We start from the raw sequence: 13,070 nt of genomic DNA on the forward strand, positions 1-13,070 counted from the left end.
AAGTGAAAAAGCAAAAGGAGAAAAGGAAAGATATAAACATCTGAATGCAGAGTTCCAAAGAATAGCAAGAAAAGATAAGAAAGCCTTCTTCAGCAATCAATGTGAAGAAATAGAGGAAAACAACAGAATGGGAAAGACTAGGGATCTCTTCAAGAAAATCAGAGATACCAAAGGAACATTTCATGCAAAGATGAGCTCGATAAAGGACGGAAATGGTATGGACCTAACAGAAGCAGAAGATATTAAGAAGAGATGGCAAGAATACACAGAAGAACTGTACAAAAAAGAGCTTCCTTCTCCAGGGGATCTTCCTGACCCAGGGACCACAGGGTCGCAAAGAGTCAGATACAACTGACAACTAACGCGTTCACCGCCACCACTGCTCGCTTTTAAGACTCAATTTGAGTTTATAGACCTGTCTCATACTTTTTCTGTCCCAGCCTGGGGACTAGACATTTTTCAAAGAGGCCTTGATTTCCTTCACTGGGACTGATGTTTAAATCAAGATCCCCCATTTGTTGGGCTTTTGAACTTACAGAGGGTCAACACTGGAAACTCTGATGAGCTTCTCTGAAAGCTCAGAGATCTTGAGAAAAAAATGCGGACAATTTATGTAAAATGCAGACAATTTCCAGTTGTTTTAACCATTCTATTTCTAGGTACGATATGTTGCTCTCACACACACACACACAAAACTTCATATATGTGGCAAAGTGCCCCTTTGAGAAATCAGTTGGTATCTGGCTTCTCTGGTTGTTCAGGACACTTAAGGAAGAGTGAAAAGGGATTGGTCCCCTCCTCTGTCCCAGGAGGGTGAGCAGCCAGGCTTTGAGTTCCAAGTTGGGTGCTCTCTTGCCTCAAAGAGGATTGAATTTCTTTTGCATCTCAAGATTCAGTTTGTTCTTATTATGGAGGGAGGGGAGTTCATTTCTGTGATTTGAAAGGGAGTATGGAGTGGCCTGGAGCTTGGAAGGTACCTGATTTTGCATGTTCCTGGTGTGGAAATGATACTGACCTGGACCCTGGTCCTCCCTCAATAGAAATTGACTAGAGGCCAGGTAAGAAATTCAGGCAAGGCTTTCATGGGCTACAAAATCACTGCAGGTGGTGACTGCAGCCATGAAATTGAGAGGTGCTTGCTCCTTGGAAGAAAAGCTATGACAAACCTAGACAGCGTATTAAAAAGCAGAGACATCACTTTGGCAACAAAAGTCCTTCTAGCCAAAGCTATGACCCATTAGTCATGTATGGATGTGAGAGCTGGACCATGAATAAGGTTGAGTGCCAAAGAATTGATGCTTTCGAACTGTGGTGCTAGAGAAGATTCTTGAGAGTCCCTTGGACTACAAGGAGATCAAACCAGTCAATCCTAAATGAAATCAACCCTGAATATTCATTGGAAGGGCTGATGCTGAAGCTGAAGCTCCAGTACATTGGCCACCTGATGTGAAGAGCTGGCTCACTGGAAAAGACCCTGATGTTGGGAAAGATTGAGGGCAGGAGAAGAAGGGGGAGACAGAGGATGAGGTGATTGGATGGCATCACCAATTCAATGGACATGAGTTTGAGCAAACTTAGGGACATAGTGAAGGACCGGGAAACCCAGCGTGCTGCAGTCCACGGAGTCACAAAGTGTAGGACACAACTGAGCTACTGAAAACAACAACAGGAACTGAAATCCAAAGAATTCCCTCGTTTGTATAGTGGAAACATTGTAGTGTGTCACAGGTTGTCATGAAAGTTAAATGAGATGATCCATGCCAAGTACTCAGCTCAGTACCTGCCCAGAGGACATACTCAACAAAATAGGCTGTCATTCTTAGCTCACTGGTCAATTGACTTACTCTTGAATTCATTCATTCCTTGTTCTTTTCAGTGTGTCCTTAAAGTATCGATCTGCTTGACTTACTTCCTGGCCTTTTACTTGAAATATCCCAAGGACAAAAGTCTCAAGTCAATATTGGCCCAGGTCACCATAAATCATTATCACCTTGAAATGCTCCATAGGGTCCTCTGTCTCACACTCCACACATGACAATCAACCTTGGCATCAACCAGGTGAGAGGGGTGGCCTTGGGCATGTATGTCTGGGTCACTGGCATTGCCAGAAAGGCTCCTGCTTGTATTATTTTGGGAGGAGTTCCCTGCAGCCCAATGGGGCATAGCTGTGTATTATAGGCATCCTGCCTTCCCTCAGCATTGTATACCCCAGGAGGTCTGGCAGCAGGAGAAGAGAACTCCAGGTCAATGAACTTAGATTCCGGTAATGGATATTACACTAATTAGGCAGTTGTTTTCCAAGCTAAAAATCATCACTTTGGGGATATAGAGATGTGTTCATTTCGAGCGAGTCTGTGTTATCATCATGATGCCTTCCTGGGCCTGCCAACCAGGCAGCACATCTGTGCATTCCACCCTGGGGGGAACTCAGAAGGCATTAGAAGGAGACCCTAGCAGATGTTTTGAAGCTAATGAGGCCAAAGATAGCTATGCTGAGGGCCCCTGTCCACATCACACCATTTAGACTCAATTGAAAACCGTTTCTGAATTGCCTCAGTGGTAACAGAAGGCTCAGAGGCAGTGCATGGGGCGAGAACGGCAGTTGAGACCTTCCCTGGTGGTCCAGTTGTTAAGACTCCGTGCTTCCAATGCAGGGGCCATGGGTTCAACCCCTGCTCGGGGAACAAAGTTCCCACACGCCAGATGGTACAGCCAAAAAAAGAAAAGAGAAGAAGAGAGGCAATTTAAGTTAAAACACTTTCCCAGATGTTTCCTCCAGACACCCTCTGGGGAGCCTGGTGTGGGAGAAGGATCACCAGCTGGACGTCAGCAGGTTAGGCTGTGGTGTTGCTGTACAGCAGCTGGTGGAGGGACTTCCCCTCTCTGGTTGGCCTTGATGAGAGGTCTTCAAGCCTTTCAGAGTTGAGGTAGGGTTGTAGTTAAGAACCACACCAGTTCTAGGGTTGTGTAGAAAAACTACAACATCAGGCACGATGTTCTCCCTTGGTTTTACCTCTTACTATCTGGGCACGTTGGTCTGCCTCTCCGAGCTATACTTTTCTTTCTTATAAATGGGGATGATCATAGTGCCTGTGTCACTGATGGTAGTGAGGACTAAATGAGATGATAGATGGAGGTGAGTTGCTCACACTTAACTCTCAGGAACTTTATCTGCTTTGTCTTTTATGCTGGTCACGTGGGCTCCACACATGGTCCACACTGTTCTATGGAGAAGATCAGGGACTGTGTTCTTTGGCTCTCCTGGAGTTGCTAATCTTGTCCTTCCTTTCCACATTCCTTTCCTGGAGATCTTGCTTCATCCTCAGTCCTGAAAAAAAGGCAGCTCTGGCACCAGGCATCCTTGAAATCCTGCTGGTTGCGTACTGGATGTCTGGCTAGAAGTGGGCATCCACTTCCTAGTCTTAGGAACTCAGCACTGAGATGTGAAGCCTGGGTGATCAGTCATGGGAAGCTGGGCTGTATTTGCACCAAGAGAGAATACAGGAGGCAAGCAGGGAGCAAGATATAGGAAACCACACAGCCCAGGAGACAGAAATACAGAGACGAGGTTCAGGTAGAGATTGAAAGGATGGGGAGTGTAGTATTTAGGATCTAAGTTTAGCTGCTGTGGTAGAAAATCAAGGCTAACGTGCATTCTCTATCACAAAACAGTCCAGGTTGGTTTACTGGGCTTTACCCTACAGAGTTACTTGGGCGCAGGCTCCTTCTATTCTTGTTACTACGCCATCCCTTGGTGTTTCCCTTGGCCCCGTGGTCCATGAAGCCCCCTTCCTCCCCAAATCTGCACACTGGCCAGTTCCCAGGAGGAGGCTGGCATACTTCCAATTTCCAGGGACTCCTAACACTTGATAGCTATAGGCTTCTCTCTGACATTTCCATAAGCCCATGTGTATTTGAGCTCATATAAGTAGATTTCCTTGCAATCAGTATGTCTCAGTCACATTCTAATTCTTAAGGAAAAAAAATAAGCCAGTGGATCAAATTTTATTACATTTAAATTTTCCTCCCATAATTGAAACCAGAATCAGAAATGTACATGCTGTTGCTAGACACTCATCACAATTGAGCATCTTAGCTCAGACATCAGGCTCACACTATCCATTACAGAGTTGTGGGAAATTGACACTATTTTTCCTTATTTTGCCAGATAGAATGGCAGGATAACATATTCATTGTAGGTAATTCCGTTTTACCCTACAGACTTTCCACCACCAAGAGTAGACAAGGTAGCTGAGGCTTATGGTCTCTGGAGAATGACCCATCTCTGAGAGAACAAAGTTATGAATTGAGTTTTTAAGTACATTATTTTTATACACATAGTCAAGACCACAGTCATGAAAGTCAACGTTTCAATCAATTGTAAAAGCGAGAATCTTGTTTAGGTTTCAGAAGTTCGTCATTGAACATTACGAGCCAAACCCCAAAGGACTTGAGACTAAAAGTTTCTCATAAGCAACAGAGTTTGGAAGGATGTAGAATGATTTAAGAGCTAGCTTCTAGAAAAAAGCAGACAAAAAATTAATTGGTGAGGAAAAGAGAAGAGAATCAGGGAGGTCGTAACCAGATATTGACTGAGGCTTGGGAGTAGAATGTCAAAACTTCAGGTAGGTTTTTGAGGGTCCTAGGACTAAAGGTATTAAGGCTGGCTTCCCAAGAGGTGGCCCAGGGAAGTGCCAAGTCTTGAAGAGACGGTTTTGGAGGCAAAGCAGCAGTGACCTTGGCTATGCACCATGTAGAATTGTCTTATTCAGTCCTTACGGCAGAATGAAAGTGAAAGTCACTCAGTCATGACTGACTCTTTGTGACCCCATGGACTACACAGTCCTTGGAATTCTCCAGGCTGGAATACTGGAGTGGGTCGCCTTTCCCTTCTCCTGGGATCTTCCCAACCCAGGGATCAACCCAGGTCTCCCGTATTGCAGGCGGATTCTTTGTCAGCTGAGCCACAAGGGAAGCCCAAGAATACTGGAGTGGGTAGCCTCTCCCTTCTCCAGCAGATCTTCCTGACCCAGGAATCGAACCAGGGTCTCCTCCATTGCAGGCAGATTCTTTACCAACTGAGCTATCAGGGAAGCCCTATGGCAGTATAGTTAGTCTCATTTTTCTCAAAGAAAATTGAGACTCATAAAGGACTTCCCAGATGGCACTAGTGGTAAAGAACCTGCCTGCCAGTGCAGGAGACATAAGAGATGATGGTTTAATCCCAGGGTGGGGAAGATCCCCTGGAGGAGGGAATAGCAACCCTCTCCAGTATTCTTGCCTGGAGAATCCCATGGACAAAGGAACCTGATGGGCCACGGTCCATAGCGTCACAAAGAGCCAAACATGACCGAAGCAACTTATCGTGCACACATGCACACACTCACACACACACACACACACACACATGCACAAAGGTTAACTACCTCACCAGAGTCTCTGTATCAATCAGGATAGGCTAGGTTATGCGCAGTAACAGTTTCAGTGGCTTAAAACAAGTATTGTTTCCCATTCATGCTGGGTACTCACAGCAAGTTGGAAGGGGTGCTGTGCTTATCACAGAGAAAGACTCAAGCTGATGGAGTGGCCGCCATCTTGAAAGTTGACAACTGACATGCCGGAGGAAAGGGAACATCGGAGAATCTCACACTGCTCTGGGACCCTGCTCACAACTCACTGACAGGAAGTAGCTCCACATCACCATCCAACCACCATCCCACAAGGGGAACACAAAAGACCGCAAGGGGTCCAGGGAACTGTGCTCTATCAGATACACAAAGGCAGAAGCCAACAGGGTGTCCATCAGTATCAGCCACGGCCATCACAGTTCAAAGATTATTGAGTGTCCAAGTAGAGCATCAAAACCCAGATTTGTCGTCCATCCGATAAATACTTGAGTGCTTTCTTTTCCTCCTCCCTTCTCTCTCCTCTCCTCCTCTTCCTCCCTCCATCCCCCACTTCCTTCTTCTTCTTTCTTGTCCTTCTCCTTATCATTCTCTTCCAATTACTACACTTTTATTACCTACCTGGAAGGAATGGCAGTAACTTCTTGAAACAAAATGATTAAGAACGTCACTCTGCCCTCATCAAGTTCATCGTCAAGTGGAAAAGCCAGATAAGGAAACATGTCATTAAAAGCTGTGGAAAGAGCTAGAATATGCCAGCTGTTATGGGAACACAAAAGACAGGCAAATAACCCAAAATTTGGGAGATAGGGAAAGTCTCTAAGAGAAAGAAATACCTACGGAGACTGAAAGACAAGCATGAGTTAGTAAGGTGAGAGCAGAGAGGGAAGGAGGGAGGGCAGAAGGGTAAAGAGTGAGGCTGGAGATCCAGACAAGGGACAGATCAAAGCCGGCCTGGAAGGCAGGCGAGAGAGTTGGGGCTTTATTCTAAATATGGTGTTGAAGTTTTATCAGGCATCTTTCAAGAGATAACACTGCCAATCGGAGATTAGTGTGAAGGAGGCACAAATGTTAAGAGACAAGTTTGAAATACGTTGTAGTCATTCTAAGGCACAGACTGGACATGGCTGTGATGATGAGATAGATAAAACCAGCAGGTTCCAAAAGCATTTATAAGACAGAGTTAGGAGGTGGCATCAACAGGACTGGAAACTGATTGGGTGTGTGAGAGTGACCAAATATGCCTTGGTTTCTGCTTTGACCAACTAAGCAGGTGGTTTTTGCCATTTTCTGAAGTGAGGACACTGGAGGAAATGCAGACAGGAGGAGACTTAGAGTCCGTTTTTAAGCATGCTGCAGTTGAGGTATATCATGATTGGCCATCCCAGTGGAAACATCTGGTAGGTAGACAAGCATGAAGTTCTAAAGCTTGGGAAAGAATCTTGCGGTAGAGAAGGCAATGTCGGAGTCATGGGGCTTCAGGAGACAGAGGCTGATTCAAAATTGTGTGTGTGTTTGTGTGTATACATACTCAAATAGACCGGCTGGATTTCACTGAATGACTGGAGGGATTTTATCCTCAGCATTTACTTCACACCTACTACATGCCAGGCACCGAGCTAGACAGTGAGTAGTCCATAATGAATAACTTCATCCCCAGTTTCTTCCCTTACGGGTGTAGTGGATCCCTCCTAGTTTCAAGACTCCATGGCTAACCACATGTATTTAAAAAAAAAAAAAAAAGTAGTACTTTCGTCACCTTGAAAAACCAATGCTTCCTAAGGATTTCCAATTAGACACCAGAAAACCTGTGTGAATCATCTGTGCATATTAAGAAAGCCATCGATTGTAGTAATTAAGGCTTTCTAGTATGGCTTTAAAAATATCAGTATTGTGCCCCCAAAATGCTAGGTAGCTTTAGAATCAAATCTATCAGCCACCTCCTGAAAAACAGATTGAAAGCAAGATAAATGAGCCACCGAAGGGAAATGTATCAGCCAATTCAATGCACCAAACAGCGGACAATCTTTGAATTAAAAAGTAACCAACCCTTAGAAAATGAAACTGAGGAGCAGCGCTCAATATTCAGCCCCATGTTGGGCTGTAGAGGATCAACTTGGCACGGGAATCCCCAAAGGTTCTCTATGTTCAGCAGAGCACCAAGACATAGCAACTTCATTTGTAGATGTGTGTCTTAGAGAAATAAAAACACACGGTTTAGAGAAACAAGTACAGAATGTTTATGGAAGTGATGCTATAATGGCAAGAAAAGGAAAGGAAAAGAAAGAACCAACCTCAGTTATCATCAATTAGGAAATGGATAAATAAGCTATGATATATCCACAGTGTGGAATGCTATGTAGCTCTCTAAAAGTGGAGTTTTCTAAGTACTGACATATGAGGGTTCTATGACGTTAAAGAAAACTATTGCTCACGTTTTAAGTGAAGGTATAAGGCATGTAGGGCTTCCCCGATGGCTCAGCAGTAAAGAATCTGCCTGCAATGCAGGAGACACAGGAGATGTGAGTTCGATCCCTGGGTTGGGAAGATTGGAGGGCCATCTTTCTTCAAGATCCATAATTCTTGCCTGGAGAATCCCATGGACAGAGGAACTTGGCAGGCTGTAGTCCATGGGGGTGCAGAGATTTGGACATGATTGAAGCGACTTAGCACGCAAATAAAGTTCAGGGCCCTCTGAGCATGGGCTCCATGTGATGACACAGACCTCATGCCTGTAAAGCCATCCCTGCCTCTGGTAGGGACTGAGGGATGGGGCGTTGTTCTGACTAAGCCTCAGTTTTAGGCAAGAGCTCTGTCGCCTGATCCTGGAGATAACGGCTTTCTCAGTGATCTTGCCCACCTCCAGCTGTGGGTCTGGCCAGTGCACAGTGGCCATGCACCTTCCGCGAAAGTAGAGGGCATTTTTGGGTCCGCTTTCCCTTGGGTTTTCACCAGTGCGCTGAGGGTGACAGGGTTTATCGACTTGTGGCAATAATCATTCCCTCTCTGACCTCGGTTCTCTGACGGTTCAAGAAGTTATGAATTTACAGATTGTCTGACATGCTTATTGTTGTAAAGGTGGAAGCAATGCTCTTTCCACTCTCCTACATCCTAAGTGGAGCCTAGACGTCTGTGAGCATATTAAAAGATTTTTAGCATGGTAAATTACAGTACAATGACCCTCATCACCCAACTGCAACAACTAAGACCCTTCTTGTTTCGTCTCATTTCATCCTACTCCAGGGGATTATTTTGCAGCAAACCCTGTACATCATGAAATTTCAAACATAATATGTCAATAAGATACATTTTAAGTCAATAAATATATCACAGCAGTGAATTACCAATTTAATGTGAAATCATTTGTGTTCAAATAAAAATCTCTAGGCTTTCAAATTCATGGAAATCATGAATCAGCAAACTGGTATAAGCTTTTCATCCTTGAGAGAGGAGTAGGTTTGGGCGGGAGTCAAGGGTGACGTATGTTTTATCTTAAATGTCTTTATTAACAATGAAAATGTGTTTTTGCATTATTTGGAGTCTAAAAAAATGGAAAAAGGAAAGAAAATAAAAGAAATGAAAGGAATAAAAACAGACTTCAGAATCCAACATGGGCTTGAAGCCCAACTATCCTGCCGACCATATGTGACCTTTTATTTGTTGATTTCGGCTGTGCTGGGTCTGTGTTGTTTGCATGGGCTTTCTCCAGTTCTGGCCAGCGGGACCTCCTCTCTAGTTGTGGTGTGTGGGATTCTCGTTGTAGTGGCTTCTTTTGCTTCAGGGAGCATGCTCCCTGAACACATGAGCCTGGAGCACGGGCTCCAGGGAGCACGGACTCAGTAGTTGTGGTCTACAGGTTTACTTGCCTCTCGGCATACGGAATCTTCCCAGGCCAGGGATCGAAACTGTTCCCCTGCATTAACCATTGGACCACCAGGGGAGTCCCATATGTGTGACCTTGGACAAGTTACATCACCCTTGAGACTGAAGAGTGGATAGGAATGGGGTGGCATTGGGGCACGGATAAGAATCCCTTACATACACTAGATGAGTGTCGACTACAAATTGGCACTTGCCAAGAGCATTTGCCAGCGACTGGACAGTAACAAGGACATTTGCTACCTGCCTGTGCTGCTGCAGCTGCTGACCTTTGAGTTCAGGGTGGACAGTGAGGCACTCTGTGCTCCAGGGAATCTGGTGGAACAAGTCTTTAGATAGTTAAATATTTTCAGGAACTGATTTCATTATTCCAATCCTTGCATCTCCTCATACCTAGGAAAGCATTAAATCCCTTCATGGTGACACCAGCTCTTCATGACTAGAAGAGCTTTTGTAAAATGAGTACTTGGTTGCACTGAACTCCCCCATCCCCAAAATCTTGTATACTGGCTCTCCCCCACTGCTTCTTTGGAGCCGCCTCTCAGAGCCATCTGAGATGTCTCCTGGGTTACAGTCCTCATTTTGCCCCAAATAAGGCTTAGCTCACAACTCTCATGTTGTACATCATTTTAGTTGACATGATCAACTATAAATATTCTGGCACATAGTAGGCACTCAATAATGTAAGTGACCTAACTTCCTTCCATGATTTTACCCAATGTGGAAGTATGAACAGGCTTCCTCAGTGGCTCAGCATTAAAGAATCTGCTTGCCAATGCAGGAGACATAAGATATGTGGGGATATACAGTCCATGGGGTCGCAAAGAGTCAGACATGATTGAGGAGACTTAGCACAGAAGTATGAACAGGAACAGACTCGTTGAAGATTAAATCCTAGTTCTAATGGGCTTCTTCTGCCCCTATGTGGTGTGTTTAAGTTATTGCTAGGATTTTCCTAACTCAGGGGGAAATCAGAGTGAACACTCTTTTCCCCTTAAACTGGGATTCATCTCTTTCACCTCTTGACCTCCAAGACCAGTTATGCAGTATTTTATTTAGGCCTCTATTACTATTGCGTACATGCTAAGTCGCTTCAGTCATGTCTGACTCTTTGCGACCCCATGGACTATAGCCTGCCAGGCTCCCCTGTCCATGGGATTCCCCAGGCAAGAATACTGGAGTGGGTTGCCATGCCCACCTCCAGGGGATCTTCCCGACCCAGGGATCGAACCTGCATCTCTTACGTCTCTTGCATTGGCAGGCGGGTTCTTTACCACCAAGCGCCCCTGGAAGCCCCTATTACTAATAAATGCACACAGTTTCTCTTTCTCCCACTAGCTTGTAAACCCCTTGAAGGGAGGAACTTCTTTAATTCTTTTTCTTTCTGTTTCTGCCTCCCCTCCCCTACTCTCTTTCTCTCAATCTTTATTTCTAAACAACAACAAAAATGGGATAACACAGTATCGAGCCTGCATGGCTATTGTTATAATTAAATCACTTCAACTCTGTGAAGAAGACATTTTGTAAATACTGACTGCTTTTCAGATCTGCTCCTGTGCCCATCCACAAACTCGTGTTAACAATGCCTGCGGCTTCCCCACGATTTGGAGAGACAGCTCATTCCCTTGAAGAACCTGTAGCCTCTGTTGATGGTGAGAAAGAACAATTGACAAAAACTAGAGAAGGAAGAGTAACTTTGCTGGGGACAGAGGAGAGAGAACAGTTTATACAGAGAGGGAATTTAGGCTGCGGCCTGAGGTCTCAGAAGCTATACATTGTAGGGAGAAAGAGGATAATCAGAGAAAACCTCAATCACAAATATAGCGGAATGGGGACAGGGAGACCCTGGAGGCCCATCTCAGAGTTCTGTGTGGCTGTACTATGTGGGGTATGGCTGGAGAAAAGTCTGGAATGGTAGCCTGTGCAAGAGCATGGAAGGCCCTTGGATGCTGAATCAAGGAATACGGCATAGAGAACAACAGAGCTTAGTCTGGTGCCTTCCAGATGGCAGAAACTCAACAGTCACTTGCGAAATTGAATTAAATGGCTGTGACAACAAGATGCTTCATTGTTTCTATCTTCAATAGTCTATTGTCTCTTACTTAGAAGTGATTTTCAAAGTTTCAGCTCCACCAAGTCTATTTTAACAAGAGCCTTTCTCAGAACACTTTTACTATAACCAACATTTGAAAATTATATTCATTATAAAGAAAAGTCTCATATCTTGACAATGTGATTTTTTTGCTCAGAAGGTAATCCTTAAGGGAAAAAAACAGCTTTTTAAAAAGAGGCTAGTACACAAGTACATTTTTTTGAGATGCAAAAGATTTAGTAATCAAATCCAGATTTTGGAACATCTCAAAAGGAGCTAAGTGCCTTTTTGCTAGAAGATCAATTTCTCTCAAAAGAGCTTGATTATCATTTTAGCAGTTGACAGCTGGCATTCATCAAAGTTGTCTTCAGGGCTTTAAAGAAAAAGGAAGAGAGTGGGATCAAAATGCAGCTGTTTGGGAGGAGGGTAAGCATAAATGAGGATGTGACGCTTTTCTGTTCTTAGGAATGCTTAAAGCTTTATAATTAATAGTGATGGTAGACAACGTCTTCCACTAGAATTTGCTCTCACATTACCTTTGTTGATTGGTTGTGATCCAACCTCCTACTTTATAGAGAAGCTAAATTTAGTTAATAGAAAAAAGAGCAAGGATTTGTCAAGGCGTGTCACATTAGATGGGGGAAATTAGTAAATAAAGGAATTAAAAGATAGCAAATTAAAACTATTCCATTTTCTATTCTCCAAACTGGTAACTATTTTAAAATATTCATCAATACTACTGCCAAGGATAGGATTGTTACTGAGGCTAACCTTGTTCTGCTTGCTTCACGAGAGGCCAAATCTCCAACTGTCGACTGAAAAATATAGCCACAACTTGAAAGTAAAGAGTTAGTTTATCTGGTGGGGATGTTAAGGACTCAGAGCCAGAGAGACAGCATCTCAGTAGCTCTGAGAAAACTGCTCCAAGGAGGCAGGAGGGAAAGTCACGCTATTCAGAAGTTTGCAGCAAAAGGAACAGGTAGCTAAACATCAAAGATCAGGTATCAAGCTAAGGAATTTAGCATTCTTTGTATGGGGAAGATGCACGTTTCTGGGCTCACTGAATTTTTTCCTTTCACATACACCTAAGATATCTGGGGCCAGTCTGTTCCCTTGTTCATCATGCTTCTTGCATTCCCCCAGCTCCTCAGCAATCACCATGGGGCTTGGGAGTATCCACTGGATTGCAGTTTTGGGAGACCTCATTCACATTTGGAGGCCAGAAATTGCTGATGGCGGTGCCATTTCTTGTTTATTAATGTAGCAGGAGATATTTTCATTTCACACGTCCTCAGTTCAGTTCAGTCACTGAGCCATGTCCAGCTCTTTATGACTCCACGAACAGCAGCATGCCAGGCTTTCCTGTCCATCGCCAACTCCCGGAGCCTGCTCAAGTTCACGTCCATCGAGTTGGTGATGGCATCCAACCATCTCATCCTCTGTCACCCACTTCTTCTCCCACCTTCAATCTTTCCCAGCATCAGGGTCTTTTCAAATGAGTCAGTTCTTCGCATCAGGTGGCCAAAGTATTGGAGTCTTAGCTTCAGCGTCAGTCCTTCCGATGAGTATTCAGGACTGATCTCCTTTAGGGTTTACTGGTTGGATCTCCTTGCAGTCCAGGGGACTCTCAAGAGTCTTCTCCAACACCACAGTTCAAAAGCATCAATTCTTCGGCACTCAGCTTTCTTTATCGT

The sequence above is a fragment of the Bison bison genome, unplaced genomic scaffold (genome assembly GCF_000754665.1).
Source record: "Bison bison bison isolate TAMUID 2011002044 unplaced genomic scaffold, Bison_UMD1.0 scf7180017864302, whole genome shotgun sequence".
NCBI lineage: Eukaryota > Metazoa > Chordata > Mammalia > Artiodactyla > Bovidae > Bison > Bison bison.